A 21,696-nucleotide genomic window follows, 5' to 3' on the forward strand; every position below is an offset into this window, starting at 1 on the left:
CCTCCTAGGATCTTTCTTCCTTTTTGAAATGAACTGATCCTGCAACTTCTGCATTATACACAGAAATATCTGCCATTGTTCCTCCAGTGTCATCCCTGCTAAGGTATTGCACCATTGAACTTTGGCCGGCTCCTCCCTCATAGCTCCATAGTTCCCTTTATTCAACTGAAAAATTGGAAAAATTGAAAAATTCAACTGAAAAGGATGGTGAATGGGGTAGAATAGATTGGCATGGAGGGTGTGGGAGCCCATGGGGATTTATGGGGATACTGGCATGGAAATTGGGTCCATCTGCTTTTATTATAGCTCGAATAAAGTTCCACAACACCAAGGTGGACCTTTTAGCCTGTCACCTTGCTGTTTAGAAGGCCTGTGGTAAGCCACACCCACCATCCCAGAAACAAAGATCCCATTTTTGGTGTCTGTTTCTCTCAAGTCAGACACCACAGATTAGGAAATTTTACTGCTCTACACATCGAAGTCAGTAACAAAAATCTATACCTGTATGTTCCATATAATTACAGCACTGAAACAGACCATTCAGTCCAACTGGTGCATTGCAGCTTTTATACTCCACTCAAGCCTTCTTCCACTTTACATCATCAAAGCTTATCAGCAAAATGGAATGGTGGCTCACAACGCCAGGGATCTGGGTTCAATGCCAGCCTCAGGTGATTGTCTGTGTGGAGTTTGAACATTCTCCCCGTGGTTGCATGGGTTTCCTCCGGGTGCTCTGGTTTCCTCCCACAGTCCAAGTATGCGCAGGTTAGATGTATGGCCATGCTAAATTGCCCAGAGTGTCCAGGGATGTGCAAGCTAGGTGGGTTAGCCATGGGGAATGTAGGGTTACAGGGACTTCAGGGATGGTCTGGGTGGGATGCTTTTAGGAGGGTCAGTGTGGACTCATCGGGCCGAATGGCCTGCTTCCACACTGTCGGGATTCCAAAATTGGTGCTATAGTGGACAGTGAAGAAAGATACCTAAGATTACAAAGAGATTTTGAACATTTGGGTCAATGGTCTGAGGAATGGCAGATGAAGTTTAATTTGGATAAATGCGAGGTACTGCATTTTAGTAAAACAAACAAGGGCAGGACTTCTACAATTAATGATATGCCTTTGGGTAGGGCTATAGAACAGAGAAACCTAGAATTCAGGTACATAATTCTTTGAAATTTACATCACAAGTAGACAGGGTGGTTAAGAAAGTATTTAGCACGCTTGCCGTCATTAGTCAGATCTTTGAGTATACAAGTTGGAATATCAAATTGAGGTTGTACAGGGTGTTGGTCAGTCCTGTTCTGGAGTACAGTGTGCAGTTCTGGTCGACCTGTTATAAGAGAGATATTATTAAACTGGAAAGGGTTCAGAAAAGATTTACCAGGGTGTTGCTAGGAATGGAGGGCTTGAATTATAAAAATAGATTTGGTAGGTTGGGATTTTTCTCATTGGAGCATAGGAGGTTGAGGGGTGACTGTGTGGAGGTTTATAAAATCATGATGGGTATAGATAAATTGCATTGCAAAGGTCTTTTCCTTAAAGTGGGGGATTTTTAAAGTGAGAGGATAAAAATTTTAAAAAGGCGTAAGGGGCAATTCTTTTAGGCAGATAGTGATTTGTATGTGGAATGTACTGCCAGAGAAAATGGTGGATGCAGGTCCAGTTGCAACATTTAAAAAACATTTGGATAAATACATGAATAGGAAAAGTTTGGAGGCATTTGGGGCAAGTAGAGTTGGGTGGGACTATTTTAGTTTAGGATGTGGAATAGTTGGATCAAAGGGTCTGTTTCGTGCTGGATGAGTCCACGACTCTATTTCTAAGATTGCGGATTATACAAGACCAGGTAGAGATCTGTGCTGTGAGGAAGATACAAAGTGACTGAGTGAGTGGGAAACAACATGGCAAATGGAAAATGTGAGATTACCCACGTTGATTAACAGATGGAATAGATGTGCAGAGTATTTCTTAAATGGTAATGGGTTAGAAAGCATTGATGTACAATGGGTCCACGTACCCACATTATTAAGTAAAGGAAGGCAGCAAGCAATTAAGAAGGATACTGGTTTGTTCACCTTTATCACAAGAATATGTGAGCAGGGGAGCAGTAAAGTCTTGTTACAATTGCATAGAATCTTAGTTAGACCATACTGGGAATACCATGTGCAATTTTGGTCCCTGTACCTTTATTACCACAGAGAGAGCACAACAACCATACTTCAGATTTGTTCCTGGGATAACAGTTCTATTCTATGAAGAGAGAATGGGAAAAATGACCCTGTATTCTCTAAATGAAATAAAGAACGAAAGAAAGTGGCATCAATACCTACAAAATATTTCTGAGGATTGACAGGGTAAACACAGTGGAGAGGTATCCCCTGATTGAGGATTTTAGAACCAACAAACACAATTTCAAAGTCAGACCACTGAGGACCAAATGAGAAGCTATTGTTTAACTCAGACTGATGTGAATCCTTGGGATTCTCTATGCCAGCAAACTGTGGAAGCTCGGTCACTGGGTGTGTTTAAAGTAGAGACTGGCAGATTTCTAAATACCAGGGTTGAGAGTGTGGTGCTGCAAAAACACAGCAGGTCAGGCAGCATCCGAGGAGCAGGAGAATCGACGTTTTGGGTATAAGCCCTTCATCAGGAATCATGACTCTGATCTCCAGAATCTGCAGTCCTCACTTTCTCCTAGTAGATTTCTAAAGACCATCAATCTAAAAGGGTACGTGTGAGTGTGGGAAGACGGGACTGGGAGAAGAACATCTACCATTAACGTATTGGATGGGAAAGCAGTTCAATAGACTGAACATCTACTCCCACTGCCAAGTTCATGTCCTTGAGATATGGGCTCCACCAGCAGTACCAGAATTTGAAGCCCATTCCAAATTGTCCTACTCAGCAGTTACGTTTCAATCACATTGCTGTGGGTCTGGAGTTACATGAAGACCTGGCTATGGATGTACAGTGGATTTCCTTCCCTAAAGAATATTAGTGAAACAGATAGGTTTTTATGACAATTGAAGGCAGTCTTATGGTTACAATTATTTAGATTTGCATTATATTCAAAATGTTCAATTAATTTAATTTGAATTTGATTAGTTGCCACCTGAAATTTGAACCCATGTTACCAAGAATGAGTCTGGGCCTCTGAATTATCAATATTACCACAAGGCTGTCGTCTCTTGCAAAATCAGTGTATCAATTGCATTTGCTGCCAAATATTAACAGCAAACAGTACTGTGAATACAGGAAATCTTTCATCAACCTGGTAAAATGCCAAAGATGACATAAGTGTTTACAGATACACAGGTAGGAAATTACTAGCTGCTACTGCCGATTTAAGCAGGAACCTTACACAGGAAAGGGACAGGAAAGTTTGAGAGTCAACAAACAGTACCCATGATAAAAGAACTATTAAATCATACAGAATAGAAATTGGGTGCAAAATGTTTGCTTTTTAGATACCAAATGGCAGACAGGAAGCAAGCAAGTACATCACCAGGCAAGGGCAAATGCATTATTTATCCATACCTGAAGCAAGTGTTGGTTCCTTTGCATGGGCAAAGCAGGGACTTGATGTCTGCCTGAGGCCCTGGATCCATCAGTGGTTTGTCCCATTGCAGCAAGCCCCATCACTGAGCTTCAAGACTATGTACGTCAGGAACCTCAGACCTCAGTATTAGAATAGATTCCCTACAGTGTGGAAACAGGCCCTTCAGCCCGACAAGTCCACACTGACCCTCCGAAGAGCAATCCACCCAGACCCATTCCCCTACATATACCCCGACTCATGCACCTAACACTATGGGCAATTTAGCATAGCCAATTCACCTAACCTGCACATCTTTGGACTGTGGGAGGAAACTGGAGCACCCAGAGCAAACCCACGCAGACACAGGGCGAATGTGCAAACTCCACGCAGACAGTTGCCCGAGGCGGGTATTGAACCCGGGTCCCTGGCGCTGTGAGGCAGCAGTGCTAACCACAGAGCCACCGTGCCACCCCCAAGTTCCAAGTTCAAAAACATAAAGAAGTCATCCCTACAGCACCTCACAGAGGAGCGTCAACATGGACCACGGTTGATTCTGGTGCAAGGTGTTAACCCTTCACCCTCCCAAAGTACACTCCAACAACCATCCGAGAGTCCAAAACCAGGCACTCTCATATTTCCAGATCACTGACTCTGCAATTTTTTGGGATTACTCTTGTGGAAGAAAACCAAACTCCACCACCAAACAAAAACAGCTGCTTTGTGATTTTTCAGGACTTCTACTGAATCCCTACCATGGTTCAGAGTGTCACACTCACCTCTGAGTCAAGAGGTCATGAGTTGACATCCCTCTCCAGAGAATTCCATATAAAAACATAGTTGACACTCCAGTGCAGTACTGTAGGAGAGCTGCATTGCTAGTGGTTCCATCTGAAATCAACGCTCACTCCACCTTCTTTGCCACCCATAAGAGCTTCTATATTTCTAAGAATTCGAGGGGGGTCTCCCGAATGTCCTGGCCATATTTTTCTCTCAATTAAAATCACAAAAACAGTTTCTCCAATCATTATCACTTTGCTTTTTGTGTGAGCTTGCCATGTGCTAAACTGATGACCACATTTCCTACTTTGCAATGTCGAGCAGACTTCAAAGTGTTTCATTAACTCGAAAGCCACTTCAAGACTCCCTAACATTGTGAAAGCTACCCTATATATGCAAAAACTATTATTTTTGTTGATACATTGAGGATCTATGAGGTACTGTGCCCTGTAGAATTTCAGAGTTATTAATTTAGTGGAAATTGAAGCATGACTTCTTGAAGTTAATGAACTAAAAAAGTCACTTGTCATTGACGCACAAGAACTTGCACGATTGGTGAAATAGAACCAGGTGTTAGCGTTTCACTGTACTCTTGTAATCTTTATGGGAGAAAACTGGTGCTAAGCAGAAGTGGAAGGAACCTAAGGTAGGGAAGATCAGTGCATGGTGTAAGGGAATGGGATTGAGGGTAATAAGTACCCAGGCAAAATTAATTTGGAAGAATATTCATCCTCTAGAAACACATACAAGAGCCGAGGGATCATCTAACACCCACCAGCATATTCTAGAGAAACAGTCAGCCTGAAAAACTGTAAATAATCACTTTGAAGCTAAACTCTCAACAAGAAAGATATTATAGTTCTGTCTCCTTTTCTTAACTATTTTATTTTCAGGTGAGCTGCTTGATAACACGTTTCTGGAAGTAAGTCAGTATAATGATTTTCTCCCACCTTGATGCTTGACCCCCACCATATACTGGCTTACAATCAGAACTTCTTACGGCACCTCTAAGTGCAACCTTTTCTAAATATCTCAAAGCTCTTCATTTTCCAAATCTTCCAAATCTTCTAACAAGTTACAGGTTTCAACATCAACACGAAATAACAGTATCATTATGATTAGATTCCCTACAGTGTGGAAACAGGCCCTTCAGCCCAACAAGTTCACACTGATCCTCTGAAGAGTAACCCACCCTCCCCTGACTAACACACCTAACAACTATGGTCAATTTGACATGGCCAATTCACCTGATCTGCACATCTTTGGAATGTGGGAGGAAACTGGAGTACCTGGAGGAAACCGGAGTACCTGGAGGAAACCCACACAGACAGGGGGAGAATGTGCAAACTCCACACAGACAATCACCCAAGGTTGGAATCAAACCTGGGACCTTGGTACCGTGAGACAGCAGTGCTAACCACTGAGCAACCGTGCCACCCCAGAAATTGAGCTTCCGTGAGCCTAACGTGATCTGAATGCGCAATCTTCTGATCTGGAGTTAGATGCGCTACCATTGTGCCACAAGCCCACACAGAATCTCCATGGCACAGACTGTGTGCAATAATGAACAGTATCCAAGATACAAAGTCTTTTTTCTTCATTTCCTCTCATTCATTTTGTTTCACAAACCCTTACTGCCCTTACATTTACCCTCAACCCCACTGGTCCTCACCTACCACCCCACTAACCTCCATGTACAGCGCATCATCCGCCGTCATTTCCGCCACCTCCAAACGGACCCCACCACCAAGGATATATTTCCCTCCCCTCCCCTATCAGCATTCCGTAAAGACCACTCCCTCCGTGACTCCCCCGTCAGACCCACACCCCCCACCAACCCAACCTCCACTCCCGGCACCCTCCCCTGCAACCGCAGGAGGTGCAAGACTTGCGCCCACAAGGATATGCAGGTTTTTGGACTCCTCCATCACCAGACCACAACAACACGACGGTTGGAGGAAGAGCGCCTCATCTTCCGCCTAGGAACCCTCCAACCACAAGGGATGAACTCGGATTTCACCAGTTTCCTCATTTCCCCTCCCCCCACCTTGTCTCAGTCAAATCCATCGAATTCAGCACCGCCTTCCTAACCTGCAATCCTCTTCCCGACCTCTCCGCCCCCCCCCCAGTCTGACCTATCACCCTCACCTTGTCCTCTTTCCCACCTATCACATTTCCGACGCCCCTCCCCCAAGTCCCTCCTCCCTATCTTTTATCTTAGCCTGCTGGACCAACTTTCCTCATTCCTGAAGAAGGGCTAATGCCCGAAACGTCGATTCTCCTGTTCCCTAGATGCTGCCTGACCTGCTGCGCTTTTCCAGCAACACATTTCCACCTCAACACTTTCCCACAGCCCAGCCCCTGAACACTGTTACATTACGCATCAGTGCATTTGACTTTAATGTTTCTGCAGTTCTCTTCAAGCAAACTCCCTGGACTTGTCCCCCATGTTTCAGCTTTCTGGCAACAACATTCATGACACCATTCACAGGCAAGATTTGTTCTTTACGTTCTATGAAGCTGGAGTTTGAATGAGGGTGCGATGATTGTGTGGCCTTTTGATGAATGACACGATAAGTGGAATGAAGTGGCTAGCTCTTCCAAAGAGTTGGCTCAGCCACAAAGAACAAATTACCTTCCACTGTATTCTATCATTCTATGAAAAGTGGAAGCAAAGGTCCACTAATTTAAAACAAGTGGTATGTTACAACATAAGCTACCTTTGTGCAGTCTGGAGATTTTGCTTCCATATTTTGAAGTTCAGTCATTCCAGGCAATTTTAAGGTCACATTGTACAATCACATATTGCTTCACATTTGACTAGCTCTTAGTCTACTCTGAAATGAAATTTCATTCTTCTTGTTTGGTGACATTTCGTTCTCACAAGATATAACATAAATTTGGCTTTCCAAATGATATGTTTACCATTTTTTCTCTCTTCTTATTACTCTCAATGGAATACGGGTCCCTGCACAGAGGGTGACCACCTCAAATCCTGCCTAAGTGGCCAGAGTTTAGGCACTAAGTGTTGACTAATTGAAGGTCAGGAGAATTATAACAGCTCAGCCCAATCTTCATCAGATCATCACTGGCAGCCTGTCCACCAGCTTAACCATTTATTCCCTCTACCACCGTGACAGCAACATGTGCCTCTACAAGGAGCACTGTCAGCACCTTCCAAACCCATGACCATAAGCACCTAAAACAGCAAGTGCAGTAATGAGCAAGAACATCACCACTGGAAGTTACTCTCCAAGTTACACACAATCTAGACTGGCAACGATACCACTGTTCCTCCACTATAACCAGGTCAAAAGTCTGGAACCCCTCTAACAGCATTGCGGGTATATCTACAGCACATGGGTGGAATGTGTTCTCCACCCCCTCCACAAGGGCAATTAGGAGAAGGAAATAAATGCCAGCCTTGCCCACAACACTCATGTCCTGCTAGTACAATTTTTAAAACTCCATACGTACAGACTTTCAGTTAAGATCACTGGATCAAGATCTTATTGCACAGAAGAGTCATGGAATATTCCTGCTAGTTGTAGCAACCCCTATCTTAACCATGACTGAGGCCAGATAACCCAGTCCAATCCAAAAGCTCAAACATTTTTGTTGCACAATGGGCAGTGTAATTGTCAAATGAGTCACAGAGACAGTTTAAAAATGGAATAAGAATCCCAAATCAGAAGTGTTATGCTTTCTGACAGTAGATCACAAGATCCTTGTGGATTGGTCAAGTTATAAAGAAAAACACAGGAGTTCTCAATGAGGTAATTAATGTGTATCCTTCAACCAATATTGCTAACATGAACAGATTAACTAAACATTATTGCATTGTTATTTGTGGGAGCTTGCTGTGAATAAATTGGCTGCTCCCATTCCTACATTGCAATGGTGACTGAACTGGACTTCATTGGCTATAAAATGCTTTGGAGCACCATTACAGTGCACACTATCTAAATGCAAATATTCCCTTCTTCTTGTTTAAAATGAAAAAGAAGGGAATTATTTACAACTAGTAACATGATCATGTCAAGGCAATTTTTTTTAGTTACTGGACTTGAAACATTAACTCTGCTTTCTCTCCACAGACGCTGCCAGGTCTGATGAGTTTCTCCAGCAATTTCTGTTTTAGTTCAGATCTTCAGCATCTGCAGTTCTTTGTTTTACATTATTGCTTTTAGTATTGTTCACTGAATATAAACTTTGGCCTGGGGGATGGGGAGAAATCACTGCTGTCTTTAAAATATTACAATGGTATCTTTTACATCCAACTGAGAGGGCCTCATTTTAATGTCACATCTGAGACACAGCATCCCTGAAAGAGTAGCACTCCCTTAGCACAATGTAGATGTGTCAGTCTAAATTACACATTCAAGTTTCTGGGATGGGACTTGAACCCATAGGTCTCTTACTCAGAGGTGAGAGCCTCTGCCCAGGCTGACACCAACAGGTACAAGTAAGTGTAACTTAGCTACACAAGGCTTTGAACTGGCTAACTAGAGTTCAGCACAAAAAAGACAAACCAACTGTTGCATTATCAGAGGTGTAATATTTTGGAGGAGTGCTTAAACAAAAGCCCAAATAAAGCCAACCAGATGAATGGAATAGAACCCCTACAGTGCAGATAGAGGTCATTCAGTCCATCAAGTTTGCACAGACTCTCAATCCCCGTAACCCCATATTTACTATACTTAGCCCACCTCGCCTGCACACTACAAGGCAATTTGGCATGGCTTATCCACCTAACCTGCATATCTTTGGACTGTTGGAGGAAACGTGCAAACTCCACACAGTTGCCCAAAGCTGGAATCAAACCCATGTCTCTGGCACCGTGAGGCAGTAATGTGCCTGCCTGATCTTGTATTTTTAATTCATTTATCCCCAAGATCATTCCACAGTATGTTTTAAATCACAGCTTAAAACATCCTAAGTGAATGATGTTTCAAAGCCTAAGTACTGACTGTGCCCCGAACAGCGACACTTAGACAACCCTTATCAAGATCTCCCTTTGTTATTTTTCTGCTCTTAATTGAAACTATAAAGGATGCTAGGTTATCAGCCACAAAACAAATTAATTGTTCCCTTTACATAGGGGAGCAGAATGGGTTAGTTGGTTAACATCATAGAACTAATGAAACCCAAACCATTAAAAAGTGAGGAACTAAAGAATATTATTTTTCAGCTGATGTTTCTCTTCAAAAAGCAGCAAAGGTACGGGCTGACAGATGATGATTAGAAAATGATGCCAGAGTTAATAAGGTTCTATTGAGAAAAGGTTTGTATTCCCTTGAAAACAGAGGATTAACATGGTGATACTAATTGAGGTATTTAAAATGATTAAAGGAGTTGAGCTAGGTTGTTAAGGGATGATGTCAGAAAGCATTTTCTCACAAAGGGTTAGGATAAATCTGGAGTACTCTCCACCAGAACAGCGCAAAGGACAGCAGTCAATGGAAATTTTCAAAAATGAGGTTGATGAAATTTTGTTTAGCAGAGGTATAACAGTTTCCAGAAACAAAGTGGGTTGATGGAGCTAAGATACAGATCAGTCATGAAGAGCGAGATAGCCCTGTGGAGCTGAATACCCTCCCCCTCTTCCTATATTCCCATCAATACGACCCTAATCAAGATTATAGTAAGCCATTGGATAGGATTCAATACAATACTGTAGGGAAGGATACAATGTTCTACTAGCACCTGGTTTTGTTTTTGTTAAGGTTTCAGTATGTTTGTGTGTAAAATCCTCTGATTTCCCCCATGGACATGAAATTAGGCTTATGTAACAGCAGTAGAGTATGAATGTGTAAAAAAAAAAGTCATTCACAACAGTCACATTCCCAACCTAATCATTCCACTGATGGTAAGTAATTTAAATATCATAATTAAAGAAGGTAGAACTTCTGATATTATTCACAGTTGAGCTGGCTGTAATACTTAATTTGAAACTCTCTGCAGGTTGACACTGCATGAAATTACGATACAATTACCGATTCTAACAAGGCCAAAATTCATCTCAGGCCTTTTAAGCATAAAGATGGTGTTCCTTTCATTTCTAGAGAAAACAGACAGTCATCTTGTATGTTTTTGACCTTGAACTATTAGTTGTGACTGAGAGAAAGTGACCACACACATCCCACACTCCTTTCTCGGTGGCGTCTCTGCAGTTAGTCAAGCTTGCAGATTTTTCCAGAGTCTGGTGTTTGCATGAGTAAAAGAAGCAGTAGGCAGTGATTTTTTTTTCTTTCTGAGGGTGGGTGAAAGACAGAGTTGACCAAGCCCCGCTCAATCAAATTACTAGCTTGGTTCACCTCAAATGGGTCAGTGGGTTAACATCATGGAATCATACAACATGGATGGAGACCATTTGACCCATCGTGGCTGTGCTGGTTCTTTTGTAAAACTGTCCCAATTAGATCCACTCCCCTTGTCTTCCACTATAGCCCTCCAAAATACTGCCTGTCAATTACTTATCCAGCTCCCTTTTGAATGTTACAATCGTTACAATGTTACAGTGAAAGTATTTCATACCGTGTAGGCCGCACATTCCAGATTACAGCAACTCTCAGCATAAAATAATTTCTCATAACCTTCTTCTCTGTTTGTTTTTCCAATTACCTTAAACTTGTACCTTCTGGTTACTGTTGAAAGGAGATTTATTCTGGTCAGAAGCATTTGTGGGCGGCACGGTGGCACAGTGGTTAGCACTGCTGCCTCACAGCGCCAGAGACCTAGGTTCAATTCCCGCCTCAGGCGACTGACTGTGTGGAGCTTGCACATTCTCCCCGTGTCTGAGTGGGTTTCCTCCGGGTGCTGCGGTTTCCTCCCACAGTCCAAAAATGTGCAGGTTAGGTGAATTGGCCACGCTAAATTGCCCATAGTGTTAGGTGTAGGGGAATGGGTCTGGGTGGGTGCGCTTCAGCGGGCCAGTGTGGACTTGTTGGGCCAAAGGGCCTGTTTCCACACTGTAAGAAAGTAAAGTAATCTAAAAATTAAGTCAGCAATGTTATAATCAACTACCTGCTCTATGCATTCCATTAATTGCAAAATAATTAATTGAGATGCTGTGTATAAGGGGAAATCACTCCAAAATCATCCACAGCCCTCTAGGGTAAAGAATTCCAATGATTCACACCCCTCTGAGTTGAGAGATGTTGCCTTGTCACAGGGATGACCTGACCACATAGGCAAACCAGGTAATCACCTAAGGCACCAGCCTTTAAGGAGTGCCAAATTCACTGTTTTGAATGTCAAGCAAATAAAGATAACATTCTGGACTTCTCAATTTTCTCTGTACTAGAATAGGAGAGTGGGGTGCATCAAAGTTATAGTTCTCACAAAACACCAAAACCCCTGAGCCAAGCCTGCATCTTCACAGTCATAAACGGTTAGAAGCTTCATCTGAAACAAAGTCCTTGTGTTCAAGCCTCCCTGTTAGGGAATCAACCTCCTGGCATCCACCTTGCCAAGCTTCTTCATTTGACCATTCTCTCATTCTTCTGAAGTCCTAGTCAATTCAATTCCTCTTCCTGATTTCAAATGCCTCTGTCAATTACATCCTTAACTTCTTTGACTTGGAGAACAAGCTCCAATGTCTCCAAGTCCTCCATATCATTGAAGTCCCACTCTTTGGCTTTTTAAATCCAAATCCCCATTTTAAAGTGTGTTTGTGTGTGTGTGTGTACAGACACTGGGAACAAGGAAGTTAACTTGACAATGGAGCCATCAACACTAAATAGGTCATCAACACTACTCACAGGGGGTTGGTTAGCTCAGTTGGCTGGGCAGTTGGTTTGCCAAGCACAATGATACCAACAGCATGGGTGCGATTCTCACACTGACAGAGGTTTATCATGAAGGACATTCCTTCTCGATCTCTTCCCTTGCCTGAGGTATGGTGACCCTCAGGTTAAACCACTATAAGTCATCTCTGTTTGATGAGAGAGCAGCCCCATGCTCCAGTAGGACTATGGAAATTCTACACTTTATTCACTGTATGGGCTCCGTATTCATTGTCCACTCTTCCAATGCTGATCTATTGTGCATGCTTCTTCTCCACTACCCTTGGCAGAACCTTCAAGAATGCCAACACCCTGAAACACCCTTACAAAATCTTATCCCTTTATCAGCTGTGCTCAACTTCAAAAGCCTTCTACAAAGCTACTGTTTCAACCATACCTTCACTCAGGCTCTTGTTACGTTCCCACTTGCCCCTGTAACCCCACTGAATTGCTGCCAATGCTCTTCAACCCCACAAAAAATACTAAGGGTTGTGTGAAACTTAAGCCAGTTGAAGTTTGCCACTCAGATATGTTACCAAAATACTATCACATTCCTGTAGAACCATATATCCCAGCACAGAGACAACAGTCATCGAATTATCAAATCATACAGCACAGAAGGAGCCCAAATGGCCCAACAGACCTGTGTTGCATCATTGCAAAAGACATCCAAGTTAACCGATTCCCTTTCTTTTTCTCCATAGCCCCACATTTGTTTGCTCAACATTTATTCAATTTCCTTTTGCAAGTTATCACTGAATCTGCTTCCACCACCCTTTCAAGCAGAGCATAATCTATCTCTTACCTTGAATCTTTGCCTTTTGGTTGCCAACCTCTCAAACACCAGAAAGAGTTCCTCCTAACCTCATATATAATTTTGAACATGTCTCTCAAGTCTTCCCTTCAACTTCTCTGTTCTAAGGAGACCAGTTCTCCTGTCTCTCCAGATACCTAAAGTCCTTCATTTCTGATAATGATCAGAATTGGACAAGAAAGGGAGCAAGACAAAGAAAACTGTAACAAGTAACACATAATGTAATTGTTGTGCACGCCTGCCATCTTTAAAATTGCTGATCTTACTATGCCATTTGTTGGGAACTATATTACCTTTTTTTTGAAAATATTTTTGGATTGAATAAATGAGTCAAGGAATCCGATGAAACTTCAAACTGCAAATTCACAGTGGCAAAATGGTTCAAACCAACAGACATAGATTTTGTATTTATCATATATATAGCATATTTAATAAATGTGTTGTGTTTGAACATATCAGCGGTTTATTGTCACAAGACTTTAGGGTACTACATAGCTGCTGCCTACTACCTCCTTCATCAGTACATCTCTACTTGGTACAGTGCATGTACCAAGATAATTAGAGGTCCAACCAACATCACACATGCTCTGACAGCAACGCAGCAGGGTTTTTCAGCAAGGTGTCACTCTGACAATGGCCAGGTTAGTCCAGTAGCTGCCAGTTCTATAAGGATTCGGAGACCATGAGTCCTTCTGAGCTGCACCATATTTGGACGAACCACGACAATTCCATGACTTCTGCAATGACATGGTCTCAAATCAGTGTCACGACTGGATAGAGCCTGAGTGTGTGTCAAGCCAGATCAGTGTTAGGCACAATTGTGATTCCTCACACAGTTAGAAATCCAGATGATACATGCTATCCCGGCTTCCACCTGAAGAACAGCTTCACAGACACAGTACCAGAAGTGACCTGATGTCCAAGGAAAATGTATTCCAACATGAATCAATGCCTTTGGAAAAATGACACAGCAAGGAATATTCAGCATCATCTCTTCAACCGTAATTAATTACTGAAAGACTGGAATATTGACATATTATGCAATACTGAATAAGCACATATACTGTATCCAGATCATAGAGTAAAAAATGAACTTATGCGATACTTATACATCATAGAGAATCAATATATTCTGCACAAACATATCCCAGTGTATCATGCTGACATTTACTATACCAACATGTCACAGGATATAATAGCATGCATAGAACCTGCGTATTGCAGATACTGTCCGTATGTATTCTGCATCCATATCTCAGACCATTATCTTAGCTTGCACTGCTCAAAATATGTAACAATGGAGTTCTGCTCCCTACATAGACAAATATATCACAGGGCACTAAAGTAATAAATAATGCACCAACAGGTTACCTTGTGACACTCAGTTGGGTACTGAACCAAAATATTTGAATTGCAAATTTTGGGGTAGCAACGACTGTAGATGTTTTCTGATCAACCTGTTCAGGGACATTATTACACACCTTTGGGCGGCAAGGTGGCTCAGTGGTTAACACTGCTGCCTCACAACGCCAGGGACCCAGGTTCAATTCCTGCCTCGGGTAACTGTCTGTGTGGAGTTTGCACATTCTCCCCGTGCCTGCGTGGGTTTCCTCCCACAGTCCAAAGATGTGCAGGTTAGGTAAATTGGCCATGCTAAATTGCCCATAGTTTTAGGTGTAGGGGAATGGGTCTGGGTGGGTTGCTCTTCAGAGGATCGGTGAGGACTTGTTGGGCCGAAGGGCCTGTTTCCACACTGTAGGGAATCTAATCTAAACCTTCGGAACAGATGGGAATTGAACCTGGATCTCCTGGTTTAGAGGGAAGAAATGGCTGCATGGAGCTCTGACCAAGTGCTAAGAGCTGACAGCCACCTTGAAATCCTTACAATAAATTAACTATTGATCTGGACTAGCTGGTCACACTTTAAATTCTGATTCCCATTCCAAAAGTTCCAGTGGAAAGGGAAATGTTCTTTATTTGAAAACCTTACATTCAAAATCACCTCCTTGACTCTCACAGCTCTCCATTTTCTGCTATCCACATCCATTCTCATTGCATGCCCACCGTCTTCGTCCCTCACCCCTACCACCACCTCCACTATCATTCCCTACCTGACTAGCTGGGTGACAGGGATTTTCAAGCCTCAAAATGGGATCACAGAGTGAAAAGCTTTGGGAACCACCATCACAGGGTTATGTACAATGTCAAAGTATTGCAGATACTCTCTTCATTACACTAACTTTACTGCATGCACACTTCCTCAACAATACGTTCAACACATAGTATGCAGAAATTCACAGTGTACAGAAATGATACATCAAACCTCACCAACCCAACATAATTATCTCATACCAACTTTTACAAAGCTCTCAAAATACATAGCACACAATTAAGACGATACCTTTAATATATGTAGTTGAAGATAATTACAGTGAGCCAGCGGAATAACGTGGGTGAGATAAAGCAAACAAGACCTTCATAAGCAAATAAATAATAAACTATTTCCTATAAAACAGCACATCTGCCAACCCTGCACAAAACAGATTTCATAAACATACACTGAATAACTGAAAAAATTGAAAAAAAGTTATCATTCAGACATTTGTACTGTTTTAGAGAAAAGAAAACTTTTAAAAAATTGAAAATTATTCTGTCACAAGTATTGAGTCATATCATCTGTCACAGTTAGGTTTGAAAAAGAAACTAATTATTAATGATGATTGGAAATGGAATTCAACATGCAACCAAACATTTCTGGGAACTAAAACATTAATCAGCCGTGCAATAGTTGGTTTCACTCTTAAATTATGTTTCCTTTTGAAAGCCTGAGTTGATGAACCTGTATCCCTGCCAGGTATAACACAATACCTCAAGGTGAATAGCAAATGGGGATGAAGGATCCTTAGAATCTCTACAATGTAGAAAGAGGCCATTCGGCCCAGCAAGTCCACACCAACACTCAGACCCATCTCTATTTCTGTAATCCTGCATTTCCCTTGGCTAACACACCTAATCTACACAACCCTGGACACTTCGTAATTTAGTATGGCCAATCCACCTAATTTGCACATCTTTAGGCTGTGGAAGGAAACCGGAGCACCTGATGGAAACCCATGCAAATACAAGGTGAACATGCGAACTGCACACCATCAGTTGCAAGAGGGTGGAGTTCAACCGGGCCCCTGGTGCTGTGAAGCAGCAATGCTAACCACTGAGCCATCATGCTGACCTAAGGGTGCTGATGAGACCCTAACAGAGCAAAGAGCTTCGAGATATATGGAATTGGTTGATTTGAATTAAGTAGTGTCTTTTGTTTTCCTTACTTCTCCTTTTTCCTGAAATACAATTGTTGATTCTTGGCATGATACATCTCTAAGGAAAATAATGCCCCCCCTTATTCCTCATCCAAGCACTCTATCACTCTTCAGTGCTCATTGGAAGACTGCTCAGTCACGAACAGCCTAGCGTGATCCTGTCCTCAGTCTTAAGTTGTCAACCCTCCAAGAATTGAAGGCTAATTTTCAGAATACTGAAGCAGAAAAGGTAGCTGGGGAATTTAAATTCCTTTAACTAATAGAAACTGGAACAAAAGGCCATTAACAATAATGGCAATATTTAATTACCAGATTGCCATAAAAACCCAGCATATTGACCATTCCACTTTAAGGAAGGAATTCTGCCATTCTTATCCAGTCTGGAGTACCTGTGACTCCAGACCCACAGCAATGCATTTGTCTCTTAAATGCTCTGTAAACATCTGGCTTGTCACTCAGCTGTCAAGTGGTGGCTCACCAACACCTCTTCAAGGACAATGAGGGATAGGGAATATATTTTGCCGATGCTAGCAATGGCCCATATTCCATGAATTATCAAAGGAAAAGCATAGGGACACTAAAAAATCATTACCTTTGAATACTTTTATTTAATAATGTCTACATATCCTGAAGGTAGTGAGTAATGGGGCCATGTTGACAAACACACAAGAAACATCCAATCAGTTCTCAAACTGTTATGGGAAGGTTGCACAGTGTGAGCGTGGCTTTGATGGATGGCCAACGGTCAGAGTATGAGGATGGGTCAGCTGGAGGTCAGTGGTATAACCTCCAGGAATAAACACCACTCAGGATGGTAATCCAAACCTCACTAATGCCCATAAATATTTAGGTTTGGTTGACAGGAGCTTGAATACTTGTCAATTTATACCCCACCAACCACACCTACACAGGCATGACTTCATAGGATTATTTTGGCAAAACCATTGATTTTAACCAATTATCACAATCTGGAAATCCACCTTTGTCCTAGCTGATCTTTTTTGGTTAGTTTTGTTTGCTGCTTACCAATTTTATTGTTCATTTGTGGGCCTAACGGGGGACATGCAGAGCGTTAATAAATGCTAGGATTCTTCACATATAAGGGAGGTGACAGCCTAATGGTATTATCACTGAGCTGTTAACCTCGAGATCCTGGTAATATTCTGGGGACCTATGTTTGAATCCTGCCATGGCAGATGGTGGAATTTGAATTCAACAAAAATCGATAATTAAGAGTCTAATGATGACAATGAATCCATTTCTGATTGTCAGAAAAAAACTCATTTGGTTCACTAATGCCCTTAAGGGAAAGAAACTGCCATCCTTACCTCGTCTGGCCTACATGTGACTGCAGAGTCACAGTAATGTGGCTGACTCTTAACTTCCCTTTGAATTAGGGACTGGCAATAATTGTTGGCTTAGTCAGCAACACCCTCACATAATGCATAAAATACTGTATAAGCTAGCTACAGTAAGATGTACCCTTCCTTGAAAAGTTCTCTCTCTAATATTGCATGAAGAATTAAATTAATGTTTTAAAAGAGTGTTACTGGACAACCATCTATACCAGAATATAAAATCAAGCTGTGAGAAAAAGAATGCTCTTAATATTATTGAGCATTGACTGTATGGAATCATTTTTTTTTCACAAAATTTCTGATCTGAAGTTGAAGGGCTTAGCAGAGCAGTGTCATTGTGAGGGATAGCTACACAGTAAGGATTAAGGATCACTTCAGACTCCCAGAGGTTTGTCGCTAGCTATTCATTCATTTGGTGTGACACAAAACATTCCACATGTAACAGTTCTGAAGAAGGGTCACTGGACTTGAAACATTAACTCTGCTTTCTCATCTCAGGTGCTGCTAGACCTGCTGAGTTTATCCAGCAATTTTGTTTTTGTCCAATTTTCTGCTTTGCATTAAAATAGGCAGAAAATCAGTTGAGTTCTTTAAGAAGCAACTGAACTAACATTCCTAAATGGATTTCACACTGGCAATCCCAGGATAAGGTGCACAGGAGCAGAAGTCAGTCATTCTACCCCTATCCTGGGTTCTGCCATTCAATCAGATCATGTCTAATCTGTATCTCAACTCCATTTACTTGCCTTGCTTCCACAACTCCATTTGTCAGCCTTGGACCCACAACTCCCAATGTCCATGCTTCACAAAAATAGATCATCACAGTTTTGAACTGAAAAAAATATGTATCACCATGCTCCATATATGATGAAAATTCAACACCTGTGCATATCTCAAAAAGTCAAATAGGCACTTGCTCCTGGGGGAATGTGCCTTTGTGGGGACACAGTGAGTGAAGCATCAGGTTTCCATGTCTCCCATTCTGACAATGAAAGGTACACCAACACTTCACTATCAAAGCTTGCACTACAAAGGCATTGTCAGTTAGATATCTAGTTGGACCCAATAAAAGGTCAATGTTTTGAAAACTGTGTGAGAGGTAATTTGATGTAAGACTTTGCATTTATTTTTTAAAAGACAGGAGACAAGAACTGAGTTACCATACTCAACAGAGCAGAACTGTTATTAAATCTTAATTGAAACCCTGGAGAAATCCAGTTGTAATTCACTTTAACATTGCCAGCCCTAATACATGGCCTCTGTCAGAAAATATTTCTGCTACATGGAGTCAAAAGTCAAGAAAGGTGTCACACACCAGATGATGGTTCCGAGTTACTTTGTGATTCAAGAAATGCTGTTATACTGTGCCTTTACTTCATACAGTTAAACCAACTCACAAAAATTACAATATAGAGATGGCCCCGATTACTCTGCACATAAATCTTAGCCGGAGTAAGCTCACGAACTAGTTTCCTTCGGTTAAGGGGCTCAGAGTGAAATCTTCCAGATATGTTTGATTCTGAAATTTCCCTGCTCTGATTTGGATGTTTGCCTCTTCCCAGGTGAAGCACATTGTTTTGGGTGGAGTGTAGTAAGTGGAGTTGAAAGGAGAGGATATAAGTATTGTGGCACAAGCTGGATAGTCTTTTTCTGATTGTCATCATTCGTCTGCCTAGACGTCAGCCAGAACATCCCAGGTCTGATTCTTTAGCTCAGATGGCAATGTGGGCAAAAACTGAGCTCAGCACTCTTGTCAGGAACGGAGTCAGAACAGTACAACCAACATGTGTTCCACTCTCCTGTTGGCTTTCCGACCAGGCAATGCATGGACCTCAGGCGAGGCTATAACAGGTCAAGTTGCTCACCTCCACCTTTCCTCCCACTCCCCTCTCATTGACATTGGCCACTGGCTCACACAGGAGTGATTTAAATTAATGCAGGCTTTGCCCTCTGTTCCACTGCTTCACCTCACCAATATGCAGGCAGAGGGGAGCAGAACAAAATCAAAACTTCTCCCTAATGATTTCCAACATTACCAGCCCTGTGGATCATCTGAGTTCAAGTCAGTGACTTTAAGCTGACAAAGAATAATACTGATTTCAAAGAATGGAGATGGGCCCTTAAATGCATCCATACTGCTTGTCACAAATAGTACTGGTCATCACGAGTTCTGGATTGTTACCTCTCAATACAAAAGAGCTCCTCCTGAGTTTCCTACTGGATTTATTAGTGATTATGTTATCTTTACGGCATCCAGTTTTGATCTCCCGAGAACCAAAATTAGTTTCTCTACGTCAATCTTATGGAAACCCACAATAATTGTTAAACACCCCTAACAGCTTTGCCCTCTGACAGACTGCCTGCTGTCAACTCGTACTCCGACCACTCATGCTGCACAAAGACTGTATCCTCATAGATGCTTTGGAACCCAAGAGTCTGTTTGCCCCGCATCGCAGAAGCTAAAGCACCTCAAATAACTAAATAGTGATTCTTTTTTGTATGATCCTATTTCATTTCTGGTCTTTTTAAAAATTGAATATTTTATTTTGCACAGAAATACACTTGCATAAAATTCCCAAAGATCTTTGGGGTTTACTATTATTTTCATTCTTAAAATAAGGCTGCAGACCTGTGCAATGATGTCACCATCCTCCTATTAAATTAATGATTAATGGCCAATACTGTGTTGCTATGGCACCGGCACTACAGCCTGGTACCTGAAGGGTTACGATGAAGCAGCTTTTTCTCTTCCCCCCTCAACAACCCCAGCCCTTCACCCCTGTCTTCAGCCACTGCTCCTAGGTTCACTCAAGGCCTCTAGAAGCGTCTTTAAGGTACTCGAGTGAGCTCAGCAACTCAGTAGCTTGCACTCCACTGCCGTGAGGAGGCAACATGAAACCCCCAAAGGCACCAACTGACAGCAAGAGAAAAAAAATACTCGCGTCTCTCCCCATTGCCAGTCCTGACTAAATGCGGGTCGCAATACACCCTGACTGTGGCTTCCAGACCGATCCCTCTCCTTGTCCCCTCCCTACCTCTCCAGCACTCTGCTGCAATATCTTCCTAGCTGCACAGTCTTGCAATATCTCCCGCAGGCACCTGCTTTCAGAGAGAAAGCAGCAGCGCACTGTAAAAGGGTATTTGATTTCATTCTCTCTCTGAGAACTAAAGGGGGGGGGGGGGGGGGAAGAGGCTTATAATAATTCACTGCCAGCCAACGCAGTAGGCAAGAATTAAATCGTTATTCCAAAATGGGAGATGCGACAGCACAAAATATACAACATTCAAGCTTTTCACCATAGAATGAAAATGAATTGGGAGGAGAAATAAATGAAACGCTGGCGAGCCACCGGGAGCCACAGCATCATTAGGCACAGAAATATCCACCTACTCATTGCAAACACACATGCACAAGCAGAAATGCACACACACACACACACAGGCCATGTGTCCCTCTGCTCTCACCTGGATAACGGTGTCCTCTGCTTCTCCCAGAGGTAAAGTCATTCAGCACCCCCTCATCCCGGCACCCACTGGAAACAAGCCCCATCTGTCTGGCCCTGTCAGGGAAACCATCGCAATAGGACCAGTGCTTCTCTCTCTGGCTATCAAGCAGCAAATTATCATATTTCATGTGTCGTCGCTCCGGCGCTGCTATGAGCTTATTGGCTGGCGCCTGGAGCAGGAAATGTCAATGGTAATACAACATCGGTGCTGGCTGCTTCACAATGCAGCCGCGACAGACTGGGCTCATTGCTGAAGGAGCTCAGCTCCTGACCCCGTCTCCTCTCTCTCTCTCTCTCACACACACACATACACACACAGACTGCCGGCACACAGGCTTGTACGAGAGGAGGCGTGTTTCCTGTTCCCTTTTCGTGAAAAAAAAGTAAGAAATAGAGGGAGGACGTCACTCGGTGTGGACTCCACAAGGGTGTCAGCAGATATGTGTCAAAGTTCAGCTCTTTTTTTAAATAAGCTGTGTGTGTGTGTGTGAGGAGACAGAAGTTACGATGGGGTGACAGAATGGCGTATTACCACCAGTCAATTGTCAGCAATTCAAAGCTTATCCCAGGAAAAGTGGCCAAGCAGAGTGCAGGGAGGCAGGT

At 42.5% G+C, this 21,696-nt stretch overlaps 1 protein-coding gene across 3 annotated transcripts in view; it reads right to left on the minus strand.

Moving 5' to 3' along the window:
* Positions 1-21,369, minus strand: part of LOC122563625 (transcription factor HIVEP3) — a 393,299-nt gene extending 371,930 nt beyond the window's left edge. For all 3 annotated transcript variants that reach the window (XM_043717599.1, XM_043717601.1, XM_043717598.1), the window contains exon 1: positions 21,053-21,369. The gene's annotated coding sequence lies outside the window, so the exon portion shown is untranslated. The remainder of the gene's footprint in view (positions 1-21,052) is intronic.
* Between the last annotated feature and the right edge of the window lie 327 nt (positions 21,370-21,696).

Source organism: Chiloscyllium plagiosum, chromosome 27 (genome assembly GCF_004010195.1).
Source record: "Chiloscyllium plagiosum isolate BGI_BamShark_2017 chromosome 27, ASM401019v2, whole genome shotgun sequence".
Lineage (NCBI taxonomy): Eukaryota > Metazoa > Chordata > Chondrichthyes > Orectolobiformes > Hemiscylliidae > Chiloscyllium > Chiloscyllium plagiosum.